We start from the raw sequence: 16,345 nt of genomic DNA, 5'->3' as shown, positions 1-16,345 counted from the left end.
AACAAAAAAGCAAAAAACACGTACAAATATAGAAGACTGGAACAGCACCATAAGATTGATCTAACATATATTTAAAGAGAACTATACCAAACAACTATAGAATGTAAGTTATTTTCAGTGATAACACACTGAGTCAAAAAATGTCTCTATGGATTTTAGAGCATTGATATCACACAGACCACATTCTCTGATTACAATGCAGTTAAATGAGAAAGCAATAACAAAAAGATAACTTCCTAATGGTTGGAAATTTTAAAATATGCTTATAACTAGTGATTCAAAGAAGCTAAGGAAAACAATTTATAATAGAATTAATGAGCTAAGCATACAACTTAAGAAGATAGAAAAAGATAGAATGAACCCAAAGAAAGATGAAGAATATAAAGATGAGAAATTAATGAAATAGAAGACAAAAATATAGAGAGAATCAACAGAGCCAAAAGTTGTTTTTGGACAAAACTAATAAAATGGATACATTTCTGGCAGGATTAATCAAGAAAAGGGGCAGTCACAGATAACAATATCAGAAATTAAAAATGAGACATAATTATAGATGCTGCAGACATTACAACGATTTAATACCAATAAACTTGGAAATGTACATGAAATGGACAAATTACTAGGTAAGTATAATTTTATATAACTGACTCAAGAAAAAATAGAAAACTCAAATAGTCCTTTAAACATTAAATAAATTGAAATAATAGTTGAAAATCTTTCAAAAAGGAAACACCAGGCTCAGATGATTTTACCAGCAAGTTCTACCAACATTCAAGAAATGAAACTAGTTTGAAATTATGTTAAGATAGAGAAAAGTAGGTATGACTCACCATTTCATTTTAATGAGGCTGGCAGAACTTTGGTATCAAAAGCAGACAAGGACAGTAGCAGAAAGTTACAATCTCACTTATGAAATATAGATGTAAAAATAGTAAACGGCTAGCTAACGACGGCAGATTAAAGATGACTGCACTTTTTTGTGTGACTTCTCCCATTCAGAGGTAGAGTCTAATTCCTTCCCTTTTCTTCTAGAAAAGTGCTTCATCAATAGAATGTGGTAGATGTGCCACTGCATGACCGTCTTCTGCCTTAGTCTCTTAGAAACTTCCTCTGGGAAGCCCTGAGCAGCCATGTAAGGAGTAAGACTACCGTGAGAATGCCAGGTGGAAAGGCAACATGAGAGCACTGTGATTGACAGTCCCAGATGAGTCCAGTTTTTCAGCCATTTCTGTCAAAGCACCAAACACATGAATGAGGTTGTTTTGGACCCACCAGACCAGCCCATCTGCCAGCTTAAATCCACCAAGTGACCTCAAGGAGTCCATATGAAGCAGGAAAATCCCTGAGCTGAGTCCTGTCCAAATTTCTGATCTGCAAAATTATGAATAAAATAAAATGAATATTGTTTTAATCAACTAAGTTTTGAAGTAGTTTGTTATGCAACAAGAGATAAACAGAAACACTAACAAATTCCAGTACTGTATAAAATCATTTATGACCTAGTTGGTCATAAATATTAGAAAATCAGTTAATATAATTTACTCCATTAACAGATTAAAGGAGAATAGTCATCTTCTCAAAGTAAAAAGAAAGGTAGTTGTTAAAGTACTACTCATGATTTAAAAAAAACAAAAAACTCTTAGTAATCTAAGTACATAAAGGAACTTCTTCAGCCTAGACATCACTTTACAGACATCATCATATGGTAAAACATCGTCTATATTTCTTTTAATATCGGGTACAAGACAAATGTGTCCGCTCTCACTACTTCTAATCCATTTTGTACTGGAGATTCAACCCAATAGAGGAGGGCAAGAAAAAGAAGTACGAATGGTAAAGACTGCAAAGGAAAAAGCAAATCTGTCGTTATTTGCAGATGATACAATTGTCTTCAAAAACAACCCTAGAAAATCTATCAGAGGGCTTCCCTGATGGCGCAGTGGTTGAGAGTCCGCCTGCTGATGCAGGGGACATGGGTTCATGCCCCGGTCCGGGAAGATCCCACATGCCACGGAGTGGCTAGGCCCGTGAGCCATGGAAGCTGAGCCTGCGCGTCCGGAGCCTGTGCTCCGCAACGGGAGAGGTCACAACAGTGAGAGGCCCACGTACCACAAAAAAAAAAAAAAAAAAAAAATCTATCAGAAAGAGTATAAGTATTGATGAAATTTTATCAAAGGTGCTGGATGGGTATAAAATCAGCATACAAAGATCAATTTCATTTTCATCTATCAACAAAAAAATGCTAGAAAGTTTGTTTTAAAAACACAGTTTAGAGTAGTATCAAAATCTTTTAATCAACAAAGATACCAATTTTTCACAAACTCATCTACAGATTTAGTTCATATCCAGTCAAATACCAATAGAGTTTTTGTGGACCTTGATGAGCTGAGTCTAAAAGTTACATGGACAAGACAGCATAGCAGCCAAGACACTGTTGAAGAAGAATGGGGGAGGAGGAGTGTGGAACTAACATCACAAGGTATCGATATTTATTCAAAGCCATAGTGCATAAAACAGTGGTACTGGAGAGAAACAAACTGATCAACAGAACTGAGAGCCTCAAAGAGACCAATATTGATATGAATTTGGTGCATTATAGATCAATGGAAAGGATGGACTATTCAATAAATTGATGGAATAATGCTGTATCCATATGAAGGGAAAATTTTAACTGGACCCTGAACTCACACCATTAAAAAAAAAAAAAGAATTTCAGGTGGACTAAAGTGCTAAATGCAAAAGATAAAACTATTAAACTTTTAAAAGACAATTTAGGAGACTATCCTTATGAACTTGAATGTAGTTGAAAAGGATTCCTAAAACCAGACACAGTTATGCAAATTCTAATGGGAAAGATTGAAGAACTTAACTATGTTAAAATTAATAACTTCTGTTCATCAAAAGACACCACAAAGACAGTGAAATGATAAGCCAAAATTGGGAGTATATATTTGCACAACACATAACTGACTGAGGATGGACATCCAAAACATATAAAGAACACCTGGAAATCCATTAAGAAAAACAGGCAAAATAGTTCAATAGGTGCTTCACAATGGCTAATTGGCATAATTAAAAGACACCCATCCTCATTAACCAACAGGGGAATTCAAATTGAAACAACGGTGAGCCGTCATTTTCTGCTCACTGAACTGGCAAAGATAAAAAACAATATCAAGTGTTGGTAAGGAAACAAATGGTACACTTACTACACTGGAGCAGAATGGAAACTGACCTAGCCACTTTTGGAAAACTGAAGATGTACACATTCTAGAACCAGTCATTTTACTTCCAGAGCAAGTCTCGAACAAGGAGACATATCTAGAATGTACATAGCACAGCAGGAAAGTCTGAAATAGTGAAAACAACCTAAACGTCCTTTGGAATCAATATCACCATACGATGGGACTCAGTGAGCGGCGACACTGAACAATTTCACAGCCGCAGCCAAAAGGATGCTTCTTGGGAGACTGATGTTGCCGGAAAGAATCTGCAGAAGAATGTTATTCTATCATGTAAAGTCCGGAAACATGCAAACTGAATATTCTAGTTAGAGGTACTCAATATACATGAAAACGTAAAGAAAAGCAAGGGAATGGTGAACACACACCTCAGGATGATTGATCACTTCTGGGGGAGAGAGAAGGAGATGGATCAAAGAGAGCCCACAGGACACACCACAGGCAAGAGCAATGGCCTTTTATTTAGGGTGAGGGTTGGGCACATGGGTGTTCCCTAAATCGAGTCTTTTTATTCTATTCCGTCTCATTAAAAACAGCGAAGGTCCCCCAGGATTGGCGATTGGTGGCCAGAGGTGCCACTACAGGACAGAGATCCCTGTTGGGCCCCAGCTTCCAGACAGTTGGGCTTAAGAGGAATGTGTTGTAATTCTCTTCAGTCACCCCTCAAAAATAAGCAAATGCCTTTTTAAAAAAGCAAAAGCCCAGGTTTTCCACCTGAGCTAGCTTCAGGGAAACCTCTGACTCTGAGGGATTAAGAATTATGCATGTGTGAATGCATAGGTGGCCAGGGAGGGGTTGAAGAAGGATGAGGGAAAGTGAGAAAAGAGAAGAGTGTGATGGTGGTGGTTCGGGCCCCAAAGACAGGCACCCAATGGGAGAGGTTATGGGAAAGCATCTTGTAGTCCCCAAAGAAAGTGAGGATTAACGCTGAACGCACCAATTAACGCACATAACATCTACACTCAGAGTCTGATGAAACCAGTTTGATTCTGGCCAACAGCCAAGGGGAGAAAACCCCACTGGATCTGATTTCATAGTGCCCTTGAGGATGCACTCAGTAAATGGACACCTTGGAAAGAGGAAGAAAGGGTTGTGTCAGTTCCTCCCAACTTCTTATCCTTGCAAGGTCCTACCATCAGTTAAAAATGCCTCTGTCCTATTGGGCCTGTCTGCCAGGGCACAGGGGAGGTACAACGGCCTTGCTTAATACCAGGGATTGCTCTGCCTTAGTTTTTCCTGAAGCAAAACTTGGCGCTGGCCTTCAGCGTGGCAGAAAGACAAGCCCGTCCCTCCCAGGCCCAGGCCATTCATTCCTCGCCTGGACTTGGGGCGGGAAGGTTGGTGATGCATGACGCGCCTCTGGGAAGGGGCCACCGTGCTGGCCTGGCTTCCCAGGCACAGGGTTTGAATCAAAGGCAGAGGGGGAGCCGCTGGCTCCAGTTGGGCTGTGCTCAGAGCTCCAGCTGTTGGGTCTTTGGTTTTTATTACATTAGTCTTAAAAAAAAAAAGTTTTTAATCAGCAAGAATCAGTGAAGCAGGCTTTATGGTGCAATAATTCTGCATGTTTTGTTATAAATATCCCCAGGCAAAGTTAAGGTTATTTCATACGACTATCAAAGTAACACGCCCGCTTCGGTTGCAACAAGGAATCTGCGAGGACTAGCAAACAGGAAGCATACCATCTGCATTTAAGAGGCTTTTGTTTTAATAAAACGGGTACATATTTATCTATAAAAGAGATTGACCGGCTTGGTAAAGCCAGAGCCCGTAATAAGTAAAGATACAGAGAGAAGCCATGTTATTTGCTGAATTAAAAAAAAAAAAATCATCCTTCCACTCACTTTCCAGAAACAGCACTCAACTGTGGGTTTTGGCCACACTGATGTTTACAATGAACTCTCGGAGCTCAAAGGCTCCAGGTCCAGTACCCGAGGCCTTGGTTCTACAGGAGATGCTGACGTCTGATTTTTTATTAAGAGTTAAGACCCTTCCCCACCCCTCCCCTGAAAAAACATCAGATGAAAGTTTGAAATTGTTCAGTCCAGGATGAAAAGACACTCCCATGGTTCTGCTTCATATATTGCACTCGATCTCGCTTATTTCGACCCTGAAGAGGTTTGGCAGTAGACACAGGAAGCTTGCAGAGGGGCAGCGCAGAGTCGACACCACCACCCCCGCCCCTCCCCGTGCAGGTCTTTCTGAACCGCACACACTTTCTGATCTCGGTGCAAAGACACATTTCCAAACTCCATGCTTCCTGCCAGGGAGGGTGTCACAAATTCTTTTCCATCAAACTTCCCGAAAGCTGCAATTATTGATGCTGAGGCTGTCCTGGGTCAGAAGGAAATATCTACAGGGTGTCAGATTTTAGTAGGAAGTCTGTTTGTTCGCTTACCTTTTCATTTACTAGGCGTCTCACACATCCCAGGCTGGCCCTGGGCATCTGCATATTGAGACATCCAATGATCCTGCAAGGTAGGCATCTCCCCTGGCACAGACGGACCCACAGAGGCCGGAGAGGGCAGGAAGGTGTCCAGGAGCACAGGCTGCTTGGTCACTGAGGGCTTGGGAGGCAGATCTGCCTGCCCCCCTGTTCTTCCTCTTTCCCACCATAAATAACCCATTTGGCTCTCCTCCCTCTGACCCCTCCGCCATCCAGGTGGGTGAGTTGTGAGAAACATGGGCAGCCAGGAAATGCAGCATGAACTTGACCTGGAGGCAGACCCTGTGGGGACGCTCAGGTTCTCACACTGTGGAGAGAGCAGCTGCAGGAACTCCGTGTCAAACCACCCATCCCAATTTTGAGTGGGAGACATGGCACTGATTGTCGCAGTGACCCTCCTTCTGCCCTTTGACTGGATGCTCTACTTGGAGACCCTCCCAGGAGTGTGTCCCAGGGACACTGTCAGCCTCCTGTCCCACACTGAGGTGCAGAACAAGCATCTTTACCCTCCTGACCTCCGTGCTTCTGAGCCGTGTGGAGCCGCGGCCTCTGACATGGGGTCTGTGAGCCCGTCCGCCTGGGATCCACCCCCAAGGTAACATCCCCTGGCCCATCCTCCAGCCTGGATGGTGACGGCCACACCAGTGGGGCTGCCCGAGTCTCAGGATAATCATCTCCCTCGCCCCTCATACCCATAAATGCACACCTGACGCCACGTAACACCCTTGGGGCTCAGACAGCCACCTACGTGGTATTTGGAAGGGATTTCTTCTCTGAGAGCCCTTCCTACAATGGACAGACTAGGCTTCTAGGCAGTAATCTAGTCTTCCCACCCCACAAAAAATAAAATGACCAGGGAGCCCATGGTTGGTTAACAGGCCTTTAGTTGGTGCCCGAGTGGGAAACCTGGGGCTCTGGCTAGGGACAGAAGGGTCTGGAAGTAAGACAGGTCGACCCATCTTGATTGTGCAGCCAGAGGCTTCGCTCCCAGGACAACAGAGCGATGATAAGGGAAAAAACACTGACCTTCTCTTCTCGGTTTTCCAGCCGGAGAGACGGCGTCCAACCCTGTGGGGGAGAAATGGCTGGACACCACACGACCACCGACCAGAGGAGGAGAAGGGGCGACAGCAGGAGAGGAGCCGCAGCCGGGCTCTCTATTACAGAACACGTTTGAAAGTGCTTAACCAGAGTCCATGATCTACATGGCACAAGCTACCTGCCAGCTGTGGCTTCCAGGAGATGACTTACGAGGGTTCTGCGCCCAGAGGACCCACCTAAGCCCTCTCACCGTGCCTGTGACTCAGAGGTGGCCTGTGCTGCCATCAACAGTGAGGAGAACCACTGCCCGGCCCTGCCCAGCCAGTTTGGCTCCTGCTGACTTCCAGAATTTCCATTCCAGAGGAGCTAAAAACAGACAGTAAAATCCCTAATTATGGCTTCTATAGGCACCCCCCCCCCCAGGCTCAGACTACCTGGCAGGCAGCTAAGAAGCTCCCAGGTGCCAGTGCCTGGGGAGGGGACCCCTGCTGGTGCTGGGCCCGCCCAGTGCTGCCAGGGCCCACAAGTCTTCCCTCAACCTTCCAACCTCTAACCAGACCTGGGGTTTTCCAGAACCGAGGCTGCAGTGAAGGGGCACCTCTTCTGCTTGTTACCAGAACACAAGTCACATGGCGCCTCAGTGGACCAGTCCCACATGAGGCCGTCTGCAGACAGCCTGGACCTGTGTCCTAACCCACTTCCACCAATCCCACCACGGAGAAGGAGAGGGTGGGAGTGGGCCGAGGAGCCCCCAGAAAGACGCTCCAGGGTCCGACCAGGCAGGGGCTCAGGCAGCTGGGCAGCAAGCCAGCCAGCCCTTGGCCGTTCTCTCGGTAATGGCGCCTGCCACCACGAGATGCTTCATCACCAGTCCGGCCACGTGTGAAAGACCAAAGCCCAAGGACGGAGGCGGCTGGCGTGTGGGTGTGAATGGTGAGCAAAAGGGAGACTATGCGAAAGCTGAGGGCCTCGCATGCTTAAATTCAAGCAGGCCTTACCTCCCAGGAAGGCTGTGTGTGTACCATCCATGTATTATCATTTAAAGGGCTCCAGAGTCAGGGGAGTCTGGGATGTGTGTCCTGTGCCACTATTGGAGGGTTGACTCCTGTACTGAGCTGGCTTATAGAAGCTGTCATTCTGTACATGCTCCAGCCTCAGTAAACAAACAAGTCCCCAGATATAGACACGGCATGGACCTCTGCCTTTTGCCTGGACAACCTTCTTCCTAGGAGTCTAGGCAACTCCTATTTATTCTTCAAGTTTCAGTGTAAACTTTCCCAACTCCCTCCCAGAGAAGGTCCTCCTCCTGTACCCGGAGGGGCCCTCCACGCCCCCCGTCCCAGCACTTAGCACACCCCATGCAGCTATTTGGTGACAAGTGTGTCAACTGTCACCGACATAGTGCACCTCTGTGTACCCATCACAGTGCTTGGGTACAATGGACGTGTGATAAAATAAAACCAGGTATTACTATCCTTAAGCTATTTGATATTTAGTCATTTTCAAGAAGGAAGAGAAACTGAAAGAAAAGGCAGAAAGTGAAAGAAATAGAGTTGATGCAAACAAGAATGAAAACCCTCCCACTGCACTTGGTTCATCTTTCACCCTCACCACACTGTGTTCCATCCACCTGCCTCCCAGATATCTTGTTTACTCTATGCAGGGAGCTCCCAGGGCAGGGAGTGTGTCTTCTTCATCCTGGAATCCCACTGCATGAGATGCAGTGCCTGGTACACAGTAGGCACCAAATATATGTCTGTTGGATGCATGGCAAAACCGATGATTGCAAGAAATCCATAGACAAGAGCAGCAGTCCTACACATTGAGGGAAAATGGTTGAGTGCATTGGAGTATATTCAACTCACAACCAAGACACCTATATACCTGGAAGCAAGAACCACAGCTAAGACCTGTCGCTGGGGAACAGGGGTAAGTATTTTGCCAGGCGGCCCAAGCAAATGCCCAAATATCAGGCTCTCAGGCTCCCAAGACCAAGCTCACAGCCACACGGGACACCCTACCGATCTGTTGGATGATTCAAATCTCTGTCCCCCTGGGCGCCCGTTTCTGCTTTGCCACTGACCATTTATGGACATTATTCTCCTCACCTGTAAAACGAGATGCCAGTTCCACGCTCTCTAACATTCCTCTGAGTGTTCATGTATATAATTCCACCCCCTCAAAAGCTCTGCAAAGGGGATATTCTGTAGCTAAATATTGAATGAGCAGTGACCACTACAAAACCTAAGAAGAGTATTTTAAACTATAAGATCAATTTATGGATCAAATGGAAAATTCATCAGGGAAAACCTTCAAGATTTGCAATGGCACATTTTTTTAGATACCCGTGTGACATACATAGCTCATTCATACAGATCTAAAATGCTGTACTAATTATTATTTCTACCAGTTCCACTACTGCAAGTGCTTTTATTATCATGGTGTCTGTTTAGATGAAAAATGTGTGTGGGCCAAAGGCATTCTGATGCGAATCAAAATGGAAATTTAAAATATAAAAGATGTGGGAGAATTTGCTTAGAAATGGGATAGACTTTAATAATCTCTCCTAAGAGGGTAAGACCAGATAGAGTAATTCTCCAAGCCAAGTGCTGGCCCCTGTAACTGGAAGCACGGTGGTGTTATCTCTTTGGCAGACAATCCTTCCAACTTCTCTTCAACCCTCCACGGCACTAACCCCTCTGAATGCAGTTCATGTATGCAGCCAGCTAATTCGTCCATTGCTTTAATAAGTTTAGGCCCAGTTCTTACGTTTATCTGGCTCAGAAACTGACTCAGTATTGCTGGGTTGCATAAGAAAATAATTTTTTTTATGTTACCAGTGTTCCCACACAATTGTGCATAATTAAATGCATTCTAGTGCTGTGTTCTTAGGCAAACTAATCTCTCTGGTCTTCAACTTCTCGTCCTGAAATCTGACTGCATGGCTAAGGCTCAGCACAGCTTTAAAACTCCTAGGATCTGATCTGACCCACACGGGTATGCAGTTTTAAGCAAGCCTAATATTCAGAGAAGTTCAAATTTACCAAAAATCAGTGGGGGCAGGGCTTGGTAGAGCAGTTCTCAAACTTATAACACACATACAAATCCCCTGGGCATCTTGTTAAAATGCAGATTCTGGTTGAGCAGCGCTGGGGTGGAGTCAAGGTTCCTCATCTACCAAGCTCCTGGTGATGCCCACGCTGCTGGTCCATGGACCGCACTTTGAGTAGCAAGGGCGTGCCCGCTGTGCTAACGTCTTCCAGTAAACAACACTGCCAAGGGTGCTTCCTCGCATGGGATCTTGTCTTGCTTTACACCTGTGACATTACACCCAGGGACTAGCCCCTGACCCCAGAGCAACTATCTATAGGTCAGCCAGTCAGTCACCTGTGAGATAGTTTAGCACAAAATCATTATCCAAAATGTATGAATATCCAAAAGGAAGAACATTTAATCTATCTAAGCACTTCCTCTCTCTTGGGAGGTTTGAATGTGACACACAGAGATTTGTGCCCAGATGTAAAAATGTGCAGGGAGAAAGCACTCAACAGAGAACAAAAGCAGTAGCAGAAAAGTTAGCAGGAGAAGCAGGGATTGAGCAGCTGAGGCACTAATGTCAGAAGCACCAGAGTCAAGAGAAAGGGATTCTGACATCGAGGGGACAAGATGACAGGGCTGCTGGAGTTTGTGCTGTATGGTGATGACTTTTTCATTCTCCCAGAAGCTTCACCTCAGGGGTGTTGTATTCTGGGATTCCCAGTAAGCTTTGATTAAAGCCCATGAATGCAGACACCTTGAACATTCCTCTGTACCTTGTAACCCTAGAAGTGATTTTGCCCTTTGAGTCAATCCTTTACTTCACCCAGGACGTTACTGGAGCAAACAGCCCTGAGGCATTTTAAAGGTAGCATCCTTTATGCCCACGTTTCTCACACACACAGAAAGGTACCACCTCAGATCATCTTACCAGAGCCAGATGATCAATTCTACCAAAATGCAGTGGCAGAAGAGGGGAGGGGATGGGATGGTAGATTGCTCAAGGCTGCCGTAACAAAGAACCACAAACTGGGGGGCTTAGACAACAAAATATTTTCTCATGATTCTGGAGCCCAGAGATCAAGGTGTTGGCAGGGTTGGGGTCTTCTGAGGCCTCTCTCCTTGGCTTGCAGGTGACTGCCTACCTGCTGCGTCCTCACATGATCTTCCCTCTGTACCTGTGCCTGTGTCCCAATCATCCCTTCTTATAAGGACGCCAGTCACATTGGATTAGGGCCACCCGAATGAGCTCATTGTAACTACCTCTTCCAAGACCCTATCTCTAAATACAGCCACATTCTGAAGTGCTGGGGGTTAGGAATCTGCTAGCAGGTGAAGACCTTCCAAACCATCATCATGTTCTTTGAGGTGCCTGCCAGGCTGGTCCAGCACGCGCTGGGTGGTGCATACGAGGGAGCGAGTCCGCCGGAGCTGCTCGTGAAGACCCTGGGGGCCCTGCAGCGGCACCGTCAGTCAGATATGACCCCGGGCGGCCAGAGCAGTGTCAGTGCTGATTAACAGACTGATGGTGGAGACAGAAACGTGCTTCATTATTTCCTAGCAGCCCTGTCTTGTTCAACACATTCATGCGCAAACTGAATGAACGCAGAAGGCATGCTGATGAAACGTGTGGGTGATGCAAGGCTGAGCAGGATAATGGGTTGCAGAGTTGACTGAGTCACTTGAACTCAAATGTGCTCACTGAGTGACAGAATCAAATTTAAATGATCATAACAGGCCAAAACTAACAAAATGAAGCAAGCAGAACATAGCAATGTTTTCTCTTTAGGCTGATAGAGGCAACTGAGAGACAAGTGCTTCTCAAACTGCAGGGAGCACAGGAGTCACCTGGGGATCTTGCTAAAATGTAGGTTCTGGTTCAGTAGGTCTGGAGTGCGGGCTTCAGCTCCTGCTTTTCTAACAAGTTCCTAGGTGAAGACGATGTTGCTGGTCCACTGGCTACTCTCTGAGTAGCGAGGGTGAAAAAGCCCTGGGGTGATTAGTCAGCCCCAAGTTCACACGACCACCATCTGACTTCCAGCATACGAATGGGCCCGCTCTCCTCCGATGCCCCCAGCCCCTTCTGCTGTGTTGCATTTAGCATAGGAAACCAAGTTTTAATGTGGCCTTTAGCAGAGTAGAATGTGACCAAGAGAACAATGAAGATTCTGAGACATCTGGAATCTATGTGGGGAGAATGGAAAGGACTAGGATGCTGCAGCTGACAGAAGGGAATACCAAGTGTAGGAAAGGACACAGGTAGCTATCCCTAGATATTTAAAGTGCTGTCACATGGGATACAGATGAGCTCTGAAGCATTAAAAAACAAACAAAAACAAAACAAGACACAACAACCCCCCAGCTCAGTGTAAGGATCAAGAGTGTAGGCTCTGGAGTTAGACCTCCAACTCTATGACTTTCTCTGTGATTTCCACTAAATTGTCTAATCTCTTAAGGCACTGGTGTGTTTATCTGTAAGATAGAAATAATAGTAGCAGTAGCTACCTGAGTTAGTTGATTTAGCTGCTATAGTTATATTACACATCATAATATGTATAGCATAGTTATATTACATATATAGCTATTAGCAATTAACTACAACGGTAGTTACGTCATATTAGTGATTTACACATTAGATGTTTATTTCTCACTTGTGCATAGTCCAAAATGGGTGTCCTTGATTAGCAGGCAGTTTTGCTCCAAGCCATGATTCAGTGACCACAGCTCCTTCCATCTGGTGGCTCGGCCATCTTCACGAGCCTTTCAGGGCCTCTGTGGAAAGGGAAAGAGCACGCAAGTCATACATGGCAGGCTGTCATGAGCCAGCTCTGACATGTCACACATCACTTCTGCCTACATGTCATTGGCCAGACCTCAGGCACAAGGCCACTTTCAACAACAGGGAGACTCAGAAACATGGTCTAGCCGCGTGCCCAGGAGGAAACGGGTTTAGTGCACAGCCAGCCACTTTCTGACTGTGAGAGTGATGATTTAGACAGCACCGGGAGAATGCTTAGTTTGGTCCAGTCTCCGTTACAGAGTCAGTGCTCAACAAACCTGTGTTATTATGTAACTTCGGAGAACAAATGTAGGCCCCAAATGTTAAATTATAGGAAGGCAAATTTCAAATCAAACCAAGACCAAACAAAGAAATAATAGTTCAAATATGAATTCTATGATAAGATAGTAAGGTCCCCATCAATGAAGCTATTCAAGTAGAGGACCTAGGCCTCAGGGATGCTGAAGGGAATTCCTTTATTAGTGGAATGTTGGACTAGCTAACCTTCCCATAACCTTAGAAATATCGAGAACCTTGGGCTGCAAGTAAGTGGCTTGATTCTAAGTGGATTTGTACTCAAATGTGGTAGACTAGACCACATCACCTCTTGTTCTGCAGACACTCATCTTTGTGACCTAGCCTGCATCTCAGCAATTGACATCTCTCAGTAACAATGAAACAGATGTAACCAGAGAGAAGATGCAACGTCCTATCATTTTGCTTGATTTGATGTCTTTCTCTCCTTATCCCCATGCCTGCCTCTGCATCTGCCTCTGCATCTATCAAACAGATGGATTAAAACTTAATCTGGGGAACCTGAGATCTGAGTCCTCCCTTGAGATAACTACAGACTATGTCATGAAAATAAGTTTGAGAATCTGGTAGATGATTGAGCCTATGTTAGCATTTTAGGCACAGCCTGCTGTTTTTTGACCTTTACAGACTGCACTCGATAGACTTTTCTGTGGGATTCTGCTTAGAATATATGCAGACGTCATCTAAGGGCCTTTTCCCCAAACCCCTGCCAACTGTTTGCCTAGTTATTCAGTAAATCCATAAGAAGTAGACAGAGGATGGCCTTTGAAAGCTGCAGTAGGCAAAATACACATTCTTTAAAAAGTTAGTTAGGATCTTTTCAATATTCTATTGCAAAAGAAATCTGATAAAAACCTGAACTGCCTGTTAGGCACTCTAGATTTAGAACTTGCTATCAACTCCCAGGTCCAGAGGCTAATGCCTGATGGTGGCATCTGTGATGAAATCAATAAAACTATTCTTGATGTTTCTCCAATTTCTAAGTCTCCTCAGTGATGCATCTCTCCCCAGTAATTCTGGGTTTTGCTTCTTCCTTTCCTTCTCCAATAATACAGATTCCCACCTCAAAAGTGAGACTGTCAGTGTCAAATCAACTGACTTGACTGATTTAATGGGACTGGGTCCACAGTTGGCACTTGGGAAGCAGATTGTGAAAGGAACAGTTACTGACATTTTCCATATATTGGCACATTCTCATTTCAGGACTAGACAGGCATACCCTGGAGATATTGTGGGTTTGGTTCCAGACCACTGCAATAAAGCAAATATCACAATAAAGTAAGTCACACAAATTGTTTGGTTTCCCAGGCCATATAAAACTTATGTTTACACTACACTGTAGTCTATTAAGTATACAATAGCATTATGTCTAAAAAAACAATGTAGGGGCCTCCCTGGTGGCGCAGTGGTTGGGAGTCCACCTGCCGATGCAGGGGACGCGGGTCCGTGCCCCGGTCTGGGAGGATCCCACGTGCTGCGGAGCAGCGGGGCCCGTGAGCCATGGCCGCTGGGCCTGCGCGTCCGGAGCCTGTGCTCCGCAATGGGAGGGGCCACAACAGTGAGAGGCCCGCGTACTGCAAAAAAACAAAAAAAAAACCCAATGTACATACCTTTATTTAAAAATACTTAATTGCTAAAAAATGCTAACTATCATCTGAGCCTTCAGCGAGTCATAATCTTTTTGCTGGTGGAGGGTTTGAAATATTGCGAGATATTGAACAAACTGTGACACACAGACATGAAGTGAGGAAATGTTGCTGGAAAAATGGTGCCAATAGACTTGTTCGACACAGGGTTGTCACAAACCTTCAATTTGTAAAGCAAAGCACAATTAAATGAGGTACGCCTGTACTCTCTTGACGTTCTTGCAGAGAGGACCTGGGTTCACTGCTATTAAAAAAATTCTAATACTTGACACTTGTTAGAAATAAACTTATGATTTGCTCATAGTGTGGAGAATTTCCTTAAGAACAGTCAACATGTACATAGCATTCAGAATCTCAAAAGGCTTCTGAAGACAGAGTCACTTGAATATACTTCTGTAAACACCAGGATGGCACAGTCTAAACCACATCAAAGACACATTTCTCAGAACAGAGCCACCTACTAGGAACTTCTGAGCTGAAAGAGGAGAGAAGTGGGGAGAAGTGGAGGACAGGTATCTTGACAGACCACAAGATTCTAAGATACCCATTTAGGGAGACATAAGATCAACCCCTTTACATTTTAACAACCATTAAGTTTTTCACTACTTTTGAAGTCAGAGGTAAAAAATAAAGTATCAGGAATATATAATCATATACAGTATGCTCCTATAGTGGGGTGGACAGTGTACCCCTACATGTTCACCTGGAACCTCAGAATGGGACCCTATTTGGAAATAGGGTCTTTGTAGATGTTAGTTGAGGGTCAAGATGAGATCATACTGGATTAGAGTGGGCTCTGAATTCAATGTCTGGTGTTCTTATAAGAAGAGGAGAGGACACAGAAGACGCAGAGAAGACCATGTGAAGATGGAAGCAGACACTGGAGTTCTGCTGTCACAGTCAAGGCCATTAAAAGCTACCAGAAGCTGGAAAGGCAAAGAAGGTTCTCCCCAGAGCCTCTGGAAGCAGCTTGGCCCTGCTGACACCTTGATTTCAGACTTCTGGCCTCCAGAACCGTGAGAGAATTTAACTGTGTTTTAAGCAGCCCAGTTGCGGCAATTTGTTTTGGAAGCCGTGGGAAATTCATCTAGCTCGATATACCTCAAGAAGGATGCTTGGATTGTTCTTTGATTGGGGTCTGGCCCAGCACCATGCACAACTTACACTTTTTGATAATGGCAGAAGACACGGAAAGGGCATGAGGCACCATTTATTCAATTGCTCTCCTCAGCCGCAGAGGCACCCACTGTCTACTTTGATAGCAATTAAAACTCCCAGGAAGCACCCAGTGAAATACTCATACCATCTGAAAGTTTAAAGGTTTCTTGACGACCAGCTGGCACAACTTCACACTTCTTTTTAGGGACATGAAAACCGAAGGCATGAGATTTCGTCAAGAAGCCAACCAGCAAATCCTTACCTTCCCCTCATCTTCAGGCAGAGCCTCCATTAAGATTACAAATAGGAAAGTTATCAGTCCTATAGCCTAAACCTCATGGATAACATTCCTACACTAGCTTTGAATCTGCTCAATAGTTTACAGAGAGTTATGGCAATTCTTCCTCCACATTACCTTCTCATGTAGAGGCCCAATGCAAGTAATGATGAGACATAAAAGGTACTCTCAGTTCACCCTGAAGTGCAGCAGACTGAAATTGTTTTAAACAAATCCACATGCTATATGAGGGCACCAGAAACGTGGCCTCAACATCACTTTGAAAAGACAGAACTCAAAAAAGTGATGTTTTATTCTCCTAGCTGTGTTTCTTCTCATTTTCCCTAGTGTCTCCAATGGTGTGTAGGTAAGGATACAAAGCTGGATCAACTTCATGATCTAAAACAT

This window comes from Grampus griseus (genome assembly GCF_964374135.1).
Source record: "Grampus griseus genome assembly, chromosome: 12".
NCBI lineage: Eukaryota > Metazoa > Chordata > Mammalia > Artiodactyla > Delphinidae > Grampus > Grampus griseus.
Note: the sequence above shows the minus strand (reverse complement) of the source record.